Below are 12,383 nucleotides of genomic sequence, written 5' to 3' on the forward strand. Positions count from 1 at the left end.
TAGGACATTTTTTTCCTCTGAAAAAAGTTTGCTGTTTGTACCTGATTTATGAAGGTATCTGTCTCTATTCATCTCCTTAACCTTTCTTCTCAAAGGTATACATATGTTAGGTCTTCAAGCCTATTCACAGGGCGAAGGTAGGGGAGGGATCTATTCACAGGGCGAAGGTAGGGGAGGGACATTAGGGTGGGAAGACTGGATGGGCCTTGGCCCTTATCTGCCGTCTATTTCTATGTTTCTATGTTTCTAAGCCTCATCTCATATGACTTCTGAATGATGCAGACCCTGCAATATCTTGAAGAGCTTTCTATGAATTGCCTCCAGTAGTTTGTATCTTAAAATGTATGGGCAAAGTCTAACCGCGTTCTGCACCCAGGAAGCATGCTAAGATTATTACATATGGGGTATGGAAGCTATTACTTCCCTTACAAAATGTCATGGGAAATTTTAAAAGCATGTGTTTCTTATAAAATATCAGTTTTTAAACTTTCTTTACTGCGTGAATAATGCCTCCACTTGACATATTTCAAAGACCAGGATTGGGGCTTAGCTCTACCCCCCCCCCCTTTTATTAATCATAGGGTTACCAGATGTCTGGATTTCACCAGACATGTCCTCCTTTGAGGATATGTCCGGGGGGTCTGGACGGCTTTTCAACACCTGTTACTTTGTCCGTGTTTTCAAAGGCTTCCGTCGTCGGGACGGCATCCACGAATGCGCAGATGCAACGTGGTGATGTCATGCGCACACATGTGACATCATCACATTGCATCCACACATGCGCGGATACCGTCCCTACGCATAAATGGGCGTGGCCATGGGTCCAGATTTTCCTTTGGAAAAATATGCGGTATAAGCGCCAACACTCAAAGGAATTCTATGAGCGTTGGAGCTTTTACCGCGGTGGCCTGTGATAAAAAACCCTAACACAGCTTGATAAAAGGGGGCTTAAGTTAGGAGGATAAACTCTGAATATCAGTCTCGCAATTTTTTATAAATTGATATAACTTTTTAAAATACAATATCTCTTCTTTAAAAGTTACAGAATTTCACTGTAGAGAAAAAGAACCAACAAAGGAGTTGTAGATGGTGCTTTTGTTATTGGACAACCTTTAACACAGTACATTTGTTACTAGTTGCCAAGAGCTACGGTCTCTTTGTCACATCAGTGAAGGTTCATCACAGATGTATTAAGTTAATCCAATAAAGGTACCGCCTACAACTCGCTGCTTTCTAGCAGTTGTTACTTGTGTTTGTTGACCCTTATTTCTACATATTGAAGTTGACTAACACATCAATCACAATGCTGTTCTCAGGATTTTATTTGAAATAAGAATGTTGATACTATGGAGACCTGTGAGTTCCAGCCCTCCAAGTACCTACCAATCCAAAATGTGGCCCTGCAAAGGGTTTGAGTTTGAGACCACTGGGTTAGCTGGATTCCTGGGATGTAGATTATTGCCAAAGATACATTTTTAGTCTTTTATTTTTTTAATTATTTTTATTTTTCATTGGGGGAGGAAGGATATTTGATTTTATTAAAGTCATGACATTAGCTTCCCTGGATTTTGTTCTCATAGCCATCTACATCTGTGTATTTTGAGATCACTGGAAGTTATTTTTGCAAGCCTTTGAAAAGTTTCTCACTCCCAGATGACACAAACAAAAGCAGTTAAAGTGAATTACTGACCTCAGAGTTGCAAATGAACCAAATATTACTGATTAGTGCTTTTAGACACAGATAATGCTTTTTTATTATTAGACATCTTCATTCAGAGCAAGCTTCATAGAACCATATCTGTAGGCAATGCATTGAGTGAACCAGTTAATGATAATCCATATTTATAAAAACATAGTCCATTAAAGTGGCATGAATATTTTAAAAGCTAGGGGCAAATCAAATTGTTTTTGTCAACTGTGTGTGATTTCTGTGTTCAATACATTTTTCAATTCTTTCTAGTGTAAAAGTCAAAGTATTGACTCCGGTGGTTGAAAACCATTTTACTATTTTTTTTGTTTAAATTTTTTCTACAGTAAGTCTTACACTGTTCTAAAGAATTCATTGAGCTGAGAAAATTGATATTTAAGTTATAAAAGTGTGCTTTATTTGGGGATGATGATATATTTCCTTTACAACATTGCAAAAAACAGGAACAAACTCAAATACAGTAATTGCTTTGTGATGTACTTTGTTTTTTTTTTTACAAGGGGGTGTATTTACATCAATACAAAGATAAGACCTTTAATTTTAGAAGGGGATTCTGCACAGTTTAAGTGTTAAAGAAAAGGGGATAGGATTTCATATACTGCCTTTCAGTGGTTACAGTCAAAGTGGCTTACATATTATATGCAGGTACTTATTTATTTCCTGGAGCATTGGAGGGTTAAGTGATATGCTGTGGATGGGCAGACTGGATGGGCCATTTGGCCTTTATCTGCTATCATGTTTCTATAAACATAAAGCTCTATGGCCTCACAATGCAGGTGTAACGAGCCTTAGCATATAAAAAGAGGAGGAGATAGTGGATGCTATGGATAGGCAGATTGGATGGGCCATTTGGCCTTTATCTGCCTTCATGTTTTATGTTTTTGTGAGTCACAAGGAGCTGCAGTAGGAACTGAACCCATTTTCCCTGGTTTTCAGCCCACTGCACTAACCATTAGGCTATTCCTATCGATTCCTTATATGTGAATGACCCAAAATATAGGTCATTGGCCTTCTGACTTTTCCAACTTGTGATTTTAAAAGCTTCTAAGTGCTAAAAAAGATACTCAAACTGACCAGATAACCACTGGAGGGAATGGATAATGACTCCCCACACTCCCCCAATGGTCACTAACCACCTCCTACCCCCAAACATCCGAATGATGCTTTTTCCTAACTTAAAGCTTATTTGAAATTTGGCAAATGTTAGTAAATGAATACTTTGTCCAGCCCAATGTGCTTTAAGTGAGTAAATATTGTTGTCTGGACATTCCTATAGAATTTTAATAGCAAAAAGACGCCTCAGCCCCACCACTCCACCGCTGCAATAACTCATAACTATATTGGAGTCGGATGACAGCGGCAGCCTTGGGAGACCCTTGATAAAACACTTGGTTGTGTGAAACATGTCGGGTCTGACTCTCCAGGTTTTGGCTGAGATAAGTACTTTTTACTTTTAAAGTATACATTATAATACCGAACTAATGAAGTTTATTTAAACTATTTATTGCTTGAAAGTATTAAAAAAAAGAAAAAGAAAAAAAGCTTAAAAGAACAAATAACATCACAAATAGACAGCCAATGATGAAGCACCACAACATGTTTTCCTAACTTAAGGCACTGTTTATAGAATATGGACCTGAGTGCTCACATAGCACTTTTGAGTAAGTATAGATTTACCTGTGTAAATTCTACTATTCTATAAATTTAATTGTGCAATTGGTGGTTAAATTTTGGTTCCAAGTTATACAATAAGGGGGGGATAGGGAACTATGGAGCTCATTTTCAAAACACTAAAATGTCCAAAAAATGGCACAAATCAGCACTTGGATATTTTTCTCACCAAAATGTCCAAGTGTCGGTTTTTGAAACTGACTTTCTGGATGTCTTTCTAGGCTTCCTAGCCACTATGTATCCAAAGTTCAAAGGATGGGTTGGAGGCATGTTATGGGTTGGCTTAGCACTTGGACATCTCGCGGTGATAAGAACATAAGAATTGCCGCTGCTGAGTCAGACCAGTGGTCCATCATGCCCAGCAGTCCGCTCACGCGGCGGCCCTCTGGTCTAAGACCAGCACCCTAACTGAGACTAGCCCTACCAGCGCATGTTCTTGTTCAACAGAAACTTGTCTAACATTGTCTTGAATCCTTGGAGGGTGTTTTCCCCTATAACAGCCTCTGGAAGGGCATTCCAGCTTTCTACCACTCTTTGGGTGAAGAAGAACTTCCTTACGTTTGTACGGAATCGCTCAGTTAGACCTGTTTTAAAACCGTCTAAGTGCTAGAAAGGTACCCAAAATGACCAGACAACCAATGGAGGGATTAAGTAATGACCCCACATACACATACTCCCCCAGCAGTCACTGACCCTTTCCCACTCCCCAGACATCTGAATGAAACAGTACATATCTATCTCTAGAACAGCAGCACCTGGTATGGGAAATCCTAGTAGAGCATCACACAGGTGTCTTAAATAGCCTATTGTGTGAACTAGTGAACCATAGAGAGAAGGATCTAGGTTCATAAGCCACTCTAACCACTAGATTTATGTTGGAAAGTATGAGCCTACCAAAATTGTACTATACTGCCATATATAGGTGCCACCTGCAGCCATGAGGGCTATTGGGTTGGTAGACAAGTAGTTCTAATAGATTTTCAGGGAATTTGGGAGGGCTCAGCATAAATTATAAGGGGGTTATGATGAGATGTATACCTGGCACCCTTTATGTGAACTTCACAGCAGTGCCCTCTAAGGTTCCTCACTACACTGTTGACATGTCTGTGTGGCCAGTCCATGACAATGCTGGCCAAAGGAATTAGGCGTCCTAAGGTTGGACGTCTTGACAGCCAAGACGTCTAAATAGGTGATTTTCAAAAAGTAAAAAAAAAAAAATTGGTCACCTAGCAGTTTTGAAAATGGATATTTCCTTGCCACGATTTTTGACAAAATTACAAAAATTACAAAATGCTGAAGGCAAAGCAGCAGAAATCCATTTAATATGATTATTTAAAAAAAAAAAAAATCACATTTGAAGTCGCATCTAAGTGGTATACAAATTGATACTTTCATTAAAAAAATTTTTTAAAAACAACCCAGACAATGTTAAACTTAAAACATTGGGGCCCTTATAGTAAAGGGTATTAAGTTCTAATGCACGCTTATTGCATGGGAAAAGGTTGCAGTAATATCCCCTTTTCTGTGTGATAATTACACTTTACTTATTTTTTAAAAAATATTTTTGGAAGGGGGCAGAGCATGGGCATGAAAGCATTAACTGAGCTAAATAGGAGGTGGTAAATACTTTCATGTTAATTTTTTGTAAGTCACGTGCAGTAATGGACAAATTAGCATGGAACCTGCAAAGAAAAATCCATTTTTTACTGCTGATTTTTTAAAACAGAAACTGACCTTGCAGCATAGAAAAGTTAGAAACACAAACGGGTGGCAGGTTGGAACTTAGCTGGGGATAAAATTTTGAGGGGGGAGGGAGGCAGGTAGGAAAGAAGGGGCTGGGTAGGTCTAAGAGGTTAAAACTGGAAAGGGAGGTAGCTAAGGGTATTAGAGGTGAATTTGTAGCTGCAGGTAGGAATGAGGGGCTAAGAGGCGATGTCAAGGGTGGAGACTAGGAACACAAAGAGGGGAATGGGCACCAGCTGGGAGAGCTAGCAGGCAGCAAGGAGCAGGCGGAAGGCAGAGGGGAAGCAAAGAAACTTAGAGGAGCGAGGCAGGAGGCAGAAGGCAGGAGGCAGAAAGGAGCCAGAGCTAGGGGCAGTGGTGAGTTAGCTCCGCCCACCCCCACCGCGTCAGCAAGGTCAGAGCCCAAACTCTCCCTTAAAAAGGGGCGGAGCCAACAGTGCGCACCAGGGAATGACACCAGCAGCAGGTAGAGAGGGAGAGAGATAGGACACCAGCAGCAGGGAGAGAGATAGGACACCAGCAGCAGGCAGAGAGAGAGAGGACACCAGCAGCAGGTAGAGAGAGAGAGAGAGAGAGAGAGAACACCAGCAGCAGGCAGAGAGAGGGAGAGAGAGAGGACACCAGCAGCAGGCAGAAAGAAAGAGACAGAGAGGACACCAACCGCAGGTAGAGAAAGAGAGAGAGAGAGGACACAGCAGCAGGCAGAGAGAGAGAGAGAGAGAGATAGAGAGAGGACACCAGCAGCAGACAGAGAGGACACCAACAGCAGGGAGAGAAAGAGAGAGGACACCAATAGCAGGCAGAGAGAGAAAGGACACCAGCAGCAGGTAGAGAGAGAGAGAGAGAGAGAGAGAGAGAGGACACCAGCAACAGGCAGAGAGAGAGAGAGAGAGGACACAAAGCAGTCACAGAGGGCACTTCCAGGTCACACGTAATCTGTTAACTGTTATCTTAAAGTAGGAAAACAATGGAAGCAGAGGGAAACCAGAAGATGAGCTTTCCAGTGTTCTGCACAGACTATCATATGTATGACTACCTCCCTTCGGGGAGACAGTCATATGTATGCGGTCAGTGTCAGGAGCTGAAAAGCTTGAAGAAGGAAATCAAGCGACTAGAGGACAAGATACAGGAGCTAGAAGGACTTTACATCATGGAGGACTGAACCAGGACAGCTGAAGACTTCATGAGTGAGAGACACATTGAGGAAGAAGTCAGGGAACTCAAGAAATTCATTGAGGAAGCATACATGAGGAGGGTGGAAGAGAACGAACTTTAGATGAAAGATGAAGTTACACCAACACCAACATGGAAGGAAGAACAAGAAACAGATGACCTCAAAGAAGACACCCACAGATGAACACTACACAAGGGGGAGAAAATGGATAGTCGATGCCCAGAAGAAGAAACAGCGAAGCTCACTGAGGACATTGGCCTGAGACCGAAGTGAAAATGGAAGAAGGGAAAGTCAGCGATCCTAGTGGGAGACTCGATCCTGAGGCATGTGGACAGCCACATAGCAGGAGGGAGAGAGGATCAACTGGTGACCTGCCTCCCAGGAGCAAGAACCAAGGACATCGTGGACAAAATTGGAAAGATCCTTGAAGGAGCGGAGACGGAAGACATCACAGTACTGATCCACATTGGGACGAATGATGTCAGCAGGAGAGACTACAGAAGAAGCACGCTGATAGAACAGTTCAAGATTCTGGGAAGGAAGCTGAAGATGAGGACCCAGAAGATAGCATTCTCAGAGATCCTACCGATACCGAGGGCAGATGTGAAAAGGCAGGAGGAACTACAATGAATAAATGCGTGGATGAGGAAATGGTGTGAGGAAGAAGGGTTCCACTTCGTGAGGAACTGGACAACGTTCTGGGGCAAGAGCAAGCTCTATAGGAGAGATGGACTGCACCTGAGTGCGGCGGGAACTAGACTTCTAGCAAACGTTAGTAAATATGCCCCTTTCATTGAAAGTCCTTCAGGAAAATGCCTACTCTACCTGAATGTAACTCACCTTAAGCTACAACTAAATCCACAGCCCCTTCCTTTCTCTGAAAGTATTTCACCCTCCTTCTCTTGTGTCCTTTTGCAAGAGCTAAAATGTTTATTGCTACTCTGACAAGAATTCCACAGTCTCCAGCCCAGGGTAGGACCCTCCAGTCAAGATCCTCCCCACTCCCAGACCCTAGCACATACCCAGGGCCATCTATAATGAGCTAGTGGGTCCAAGCAGGATCACTCTTCCTATGCTCCTGCTCAGCCTAGATCTGGGTTCAAAATGGTGGCTGCTGATCCCCTAGGGATAGTCTCGTAGATGACGAATGGAGGGGGATCTTTAATATTTTGATGGGTCTTGGTCTTTGGGAGGGGTGAGGTAGAGGGTCATGATTGCTGAGGACAGATGGTATGAATGGATGAATAGGGTACGGAAAGGAAGAACAGACCAAGGTATTTGGGCTATTGGACTGCAGATAGCTCTGCTGCATTTACCCCCCTCTTCTTTAGGTGGCGGTATTGGCAGCCATGATAGCTAGCATATAGTCATGATGCTTATTCTAGCTGTAACCAATGGCCACTCCTCCATGGTCATGTCCACCTCCCCAATTCGTTTAAGTGTTAAGTAGATACGTTTAATGCACATTAAATGTCATTGCAGATATGTAATAAGAACATAAGAATTGCTGCTGCTGGGTCAGACCAGTGGTCCATCGTGGCCAGCAGTCAAAGACCAGTGCCCTAACTGAGACTAGCCTTACCTGCGTACATTCTGGTTCAGTAGGAACTTATCTAACTTTGTCTTGAATCCCTGGAGGGTATTTTCCCCAAAAACAGCCTCCGGAAGAGCATTCCAGTTTTCTACCACTCTCTGGGTGAAGAAGAACTTCCTCACGTTTGTACGGAATCTATCCCCTTTTAACTTTAGAGAGTGCCCTCTCATTCTCTCTACCTTGGAGAGGGTGAACAATCTGTCTTTATCTACTAAGTCTATTCCCTTCATTATCTTGAATGTTTTGATCATGTTCCCTCTCAGTCTCCTCTTTTCAAGGGAGAAGAAGCCCAGTTTCTCTAATCTCTCACTGTACGGCAACTCCTCCAGCCCCTTAACCATTTTAGTTGCTCTTCTCTGGACCCTTTCGAGTAGTACTGTGTCCTTCTTCATGTACGGTGAACAGTGCTGGACGCAGTATTCCAGTTGAGGGCGTACCATGGCCCGGTACAGTGGCATAATAACCTTCTCCGATCTGTTTGTGATCTCCTTCTTAATCATTCCTACCATTCTGTTCGCCCTTTTTGCCACCGCCTTGCATTGCGCGGACGGCTTCATTGACATGTCGACCCGTACTCCCAAGTCTCTTTTCTGGGGGGTCTCTCCAAGTACTGCACCAGACATCCTGTATTCGTGAATTAAGATTTTTGTTACTGACATGTATCACCTTACATTTATCCATGTTAAACCTAATTTGCCATGTCACGGCCCATTTCTCGAGCGTGTTTATGTCACGTTGCAGGTCTTCACAGTCCTCCTGCGTCTTCACTACTCTGAATAACTTCGTATTGTCTGCAAATTTAATCACCTCACTCGTTGTACCAATTTCCAGGTCGGTTATAAATATGTTGAAGAGCACGTGTCCAAGCACTGAACCCTGCAGCACTCCACTCGTGACGCTTTTCCAGTCCGAGTATTGTCCATTTACCCCCACTCTCTGTTTCCTATTTGCCAGCCAGTTTTTAATCCACGTGAGTATTTCACCTTCGATTCCATGTCTCGCAATTTTTCGAAGTATCTGCTTAGCACTACTTAGTAAACCTGCCCCTAAGTTTGTAACTAGAGCAGTAGAAGGTTAAGTGACATGTACAAGATCACAAGATGTCACCATGGGATTTGAACTGAATGTCACTGGTTTTTAGCCTAATGCTCTTACCATTTAACTACTCATCCAACCCACAACTAACGTACCTTATTATTATTATTTTAAATATATTCTGTAGGCAGTCTGTTACAAATTTCTACAAAAAAAGCATATTGGAATACAACTGATCATTTATTGTCCTTATAGAAAAATATTATTGATCTTTTTATTCATTTAAAAGATTTACAGCCTGCACCATCTACAGTACAATTCTAGGCATGTTACAATTCACATGTACAATATGTAAAAACATTAAACACTTGAGGACAATAAAACAACCATAAAAACAAAAATATATTAGAGACTTTCCCGAATAAAAAAAATATATATTTGTACATTGTGAGGTTTGAAACATCAATCTTATTAATTTGCACTCCAGGTGTACCAATTGTATACTTGAATAAAAATGACTTTCTGTAGGTATGAGTGTGGAACTGTTTTTATTTCATCTGTGATGGAATTAGATATATGATAAAATTTTCTACTGAGAAGACCTGAGCAGGAGGCTCAGCCAGTTGCACTGTTCAAATCAAAGTAAAATCCAAAAGATTTTGACCTGCTCTCTGCAAAAGCAGCCTATATATTGTCAACACAGGGGCTTCAGTAGATAAGCCAGCTCCCACAGAGATTTTGGATCAGTGTTTACCTTCAATCCATACAGGCTATTGCTGTTTTTCTGTTTGCGGTTCAATTAGATACCGTGCCAACCTAGGACCCCTGATGAAGGCGTGTTAACCGAAACACAGACCGTGTCTGGTCCCTAGGTTTGTGTATAGGTGGTAAGATTAACTGCAATCATTAATTGATATAATAAACATAGCCTGCATCTTGTACATTTCTCTGCAGTTCTTCTTTGTTTTAACCTGCGTTGCTTTTACTTTAGTGCAGATTGTGTTGGATTTTTCTTTTGTTTTTCGTTCTGAGAATCAGAGAAAATATTTTTAAATGTGACCTGCCAAATATTGAAAGCTAGTACAATGAAAACAGAATGAGAATAGTTAGCATCAATGCATCATGCCCCAGACGGTACTCAGCTGCTGAAACATGAGCCACCTATAACGCTTACAACGCAAAGGTGGGAAGCTGAGTTGGAGTAATGAAAACAAGAAATGAAATAGATTTTTCAAAAGTCAAAATAGAAGTAAAACAAATATGCAACTTGAAAAAAAAAATTATTTTATTATAGTTTTCATTTGAGGCCAATGGTTCTATTATAACACCAAGATTTCAGAGCTGGGAGGAAAAGAGGATAGACCTCTCACCAAATCACAAAGTTTTATTACCACTATTTTTATTTTTGTCACTTGGCACACAAAGAAATAGTATAAAAATTCAGAACCATTTGTTACACTGATTGTGTGCTCTCAATCCATACTGCATGGTTTTGAATTAACCTGCAAGGGTAGTTTTTCTTTATAATGTGATTAGATATGATTTTATTTACATATTCAAAAAATTATGGGGTCCTTTTACTAAGGTGTGCTAATCGATTTTGCGCAAAGCTCATTGGCTGCCCATCACTCACCGTTCTACCTATAAAATATTACTTTTTGCTTTCAAAACAAAAAACGCGTATCAACCAGCTTTCATTGATAAACTTTTAGGGCTCCTTTTACAAAAGTGTGTTAGGGCCTTAACGCGCCCTAAAAAGCTATGTGCCCTAGCTGCTACTGCTTCTTCTTGAGCAGGCGGTAGTTTTTTTGGGTAGTGCACACGCTAAAAACGCTAGCGCACCTTTGTAAAAGGAGCCCTTAATTCCATATGCGTCTTGCAGAACTCTCTGATCTAGTAATCAAAACCTGCTCACCATTCCTCCAATAAGAGAACTCTTTTACGACACCACACGCAAATCCATTTTCTCTGTCAAGGCTCCCACACTGTGGAATGCTATCCCCGCTGATCTTCGTCCTTGGTATCACTATCGATTCCTCTCTCTCCCTCAATGACCACCTCAACTCCTTGGCAAAATCATGCTTTTTCAGCCTTCACATGCTGAGGAAAGCTAGATCCTACTTCAGCCAACAACACTTTGCCATCCTTGTCCAATCCATCATCCTCTCCAAACTAGATTACTGCAACGCCATCTACTTAAATCTATCAAAAAAAAGTATTCTAAGACTCCAGCTAATCCAAAATACTGCAGCCAAACTGATCTTCTCAAAACGCAAGTCTGACCATGTCTCCCCACTCCTTGTCAAACTTCATTGGCTCCCAATAATCTCCAGAATCCATTTCAAATGTTCCTGCCTGGCTTTCAAGATCATTCACGGAATCCTGCCTCCTCTTATCCCACTGTCTTTCAACTCCTCCAGTCCCGACTCCTCCAGAACTGCCCAAAGGCTTAAACTAGCCTTCCCCTCTCCACGCGGCATCCACTATTCAGGCAAACTGGGAAAATCCCTTCTCTTCAAAATCACAGGTCTTTGGAACGACCTCACCACCCCGCTGCGGAACCTGAGCTCCCTTCAGTTATTCCGCAAACAACTGAAAACCTGGCTTTTCAGCAAATTGTAGCTCTATCCTTCCCCCCTTTCTCTCCCCCCCCTTCTACACATATGTTCATGTAATCCTTTTTCTTCTTCTCTACCCACTATTTTAAGTTCTTGTAAACCGTGTCGAGCTCCATTCTCATGGAGATGATGCGGTATATAAACTTAAGGTTTAGATTAGATTAGATTAGAAAACTCTTTAGATATATTCAAATCCAAACTTAAAATGATCCTCTTTAAAGACGCCTTTACCTTGTAAATACTATTTCCTTTGAAATTCAATTATCCTTTACAGAATTCTTAAGGCAACCAAAACGCTTTTTTAGAAGTGACCTCCCCAGCCTAATTGTACCTCCCTTTCCCATTTCCCTCTTTTATTTATATTTTTATCTCGATGTATTTATTACCTTTTCCTTCCCATTCTTTCCTAATGTATCATGTATGTTCATGCGTAAATGTTTCCCCCCTCTTTTTTTTTTTTAGCTTAGCCAAGTCTTTATTCTTTTTTTTTAACTTTTACTGCATATTATTGTAAACCATTTTGATACCTGTATGATAAACGGTATATCAAAATGCTAAGGCGCCCATATAATATAATGGGCGCCTTAGCATTTAGCACATGCTAAATTGATTAGTGCATGCTAGTGCTGCCCGATTCAGAGAAAAATATTTTGATTCAATTCAATTCACCCTGTTGAATTGATTGTTCGATTCACTGTTAATGACACAGCTTTTTAAGTTTAAACATTTTATTTAACCAAGGCAATATCATATCAAAAATTCCCAGCTTTCATCCCCAGCCCCCCAGACTCACCAACCCCCTGCTGATTCCCAACTTCCATCCCCAGCCCCCCAGACTCA

The sequence above is a fragment of the Geotrypetes seraphini genome, chromosome 10 (genome assembly GCF_902459505.1).
Source record: "Geotrypetes seraphini chromosome 10, aGeoSer1.1, whole genome shotgun sequence".
Taxonomy (NCBI): domain Eukaryota; kingdom Metazoa; phylum Chordata; class Amphibia; order Gymnophiona; family Dermophiidae; genus Geotrypetes; species Geotrypetes seraphini.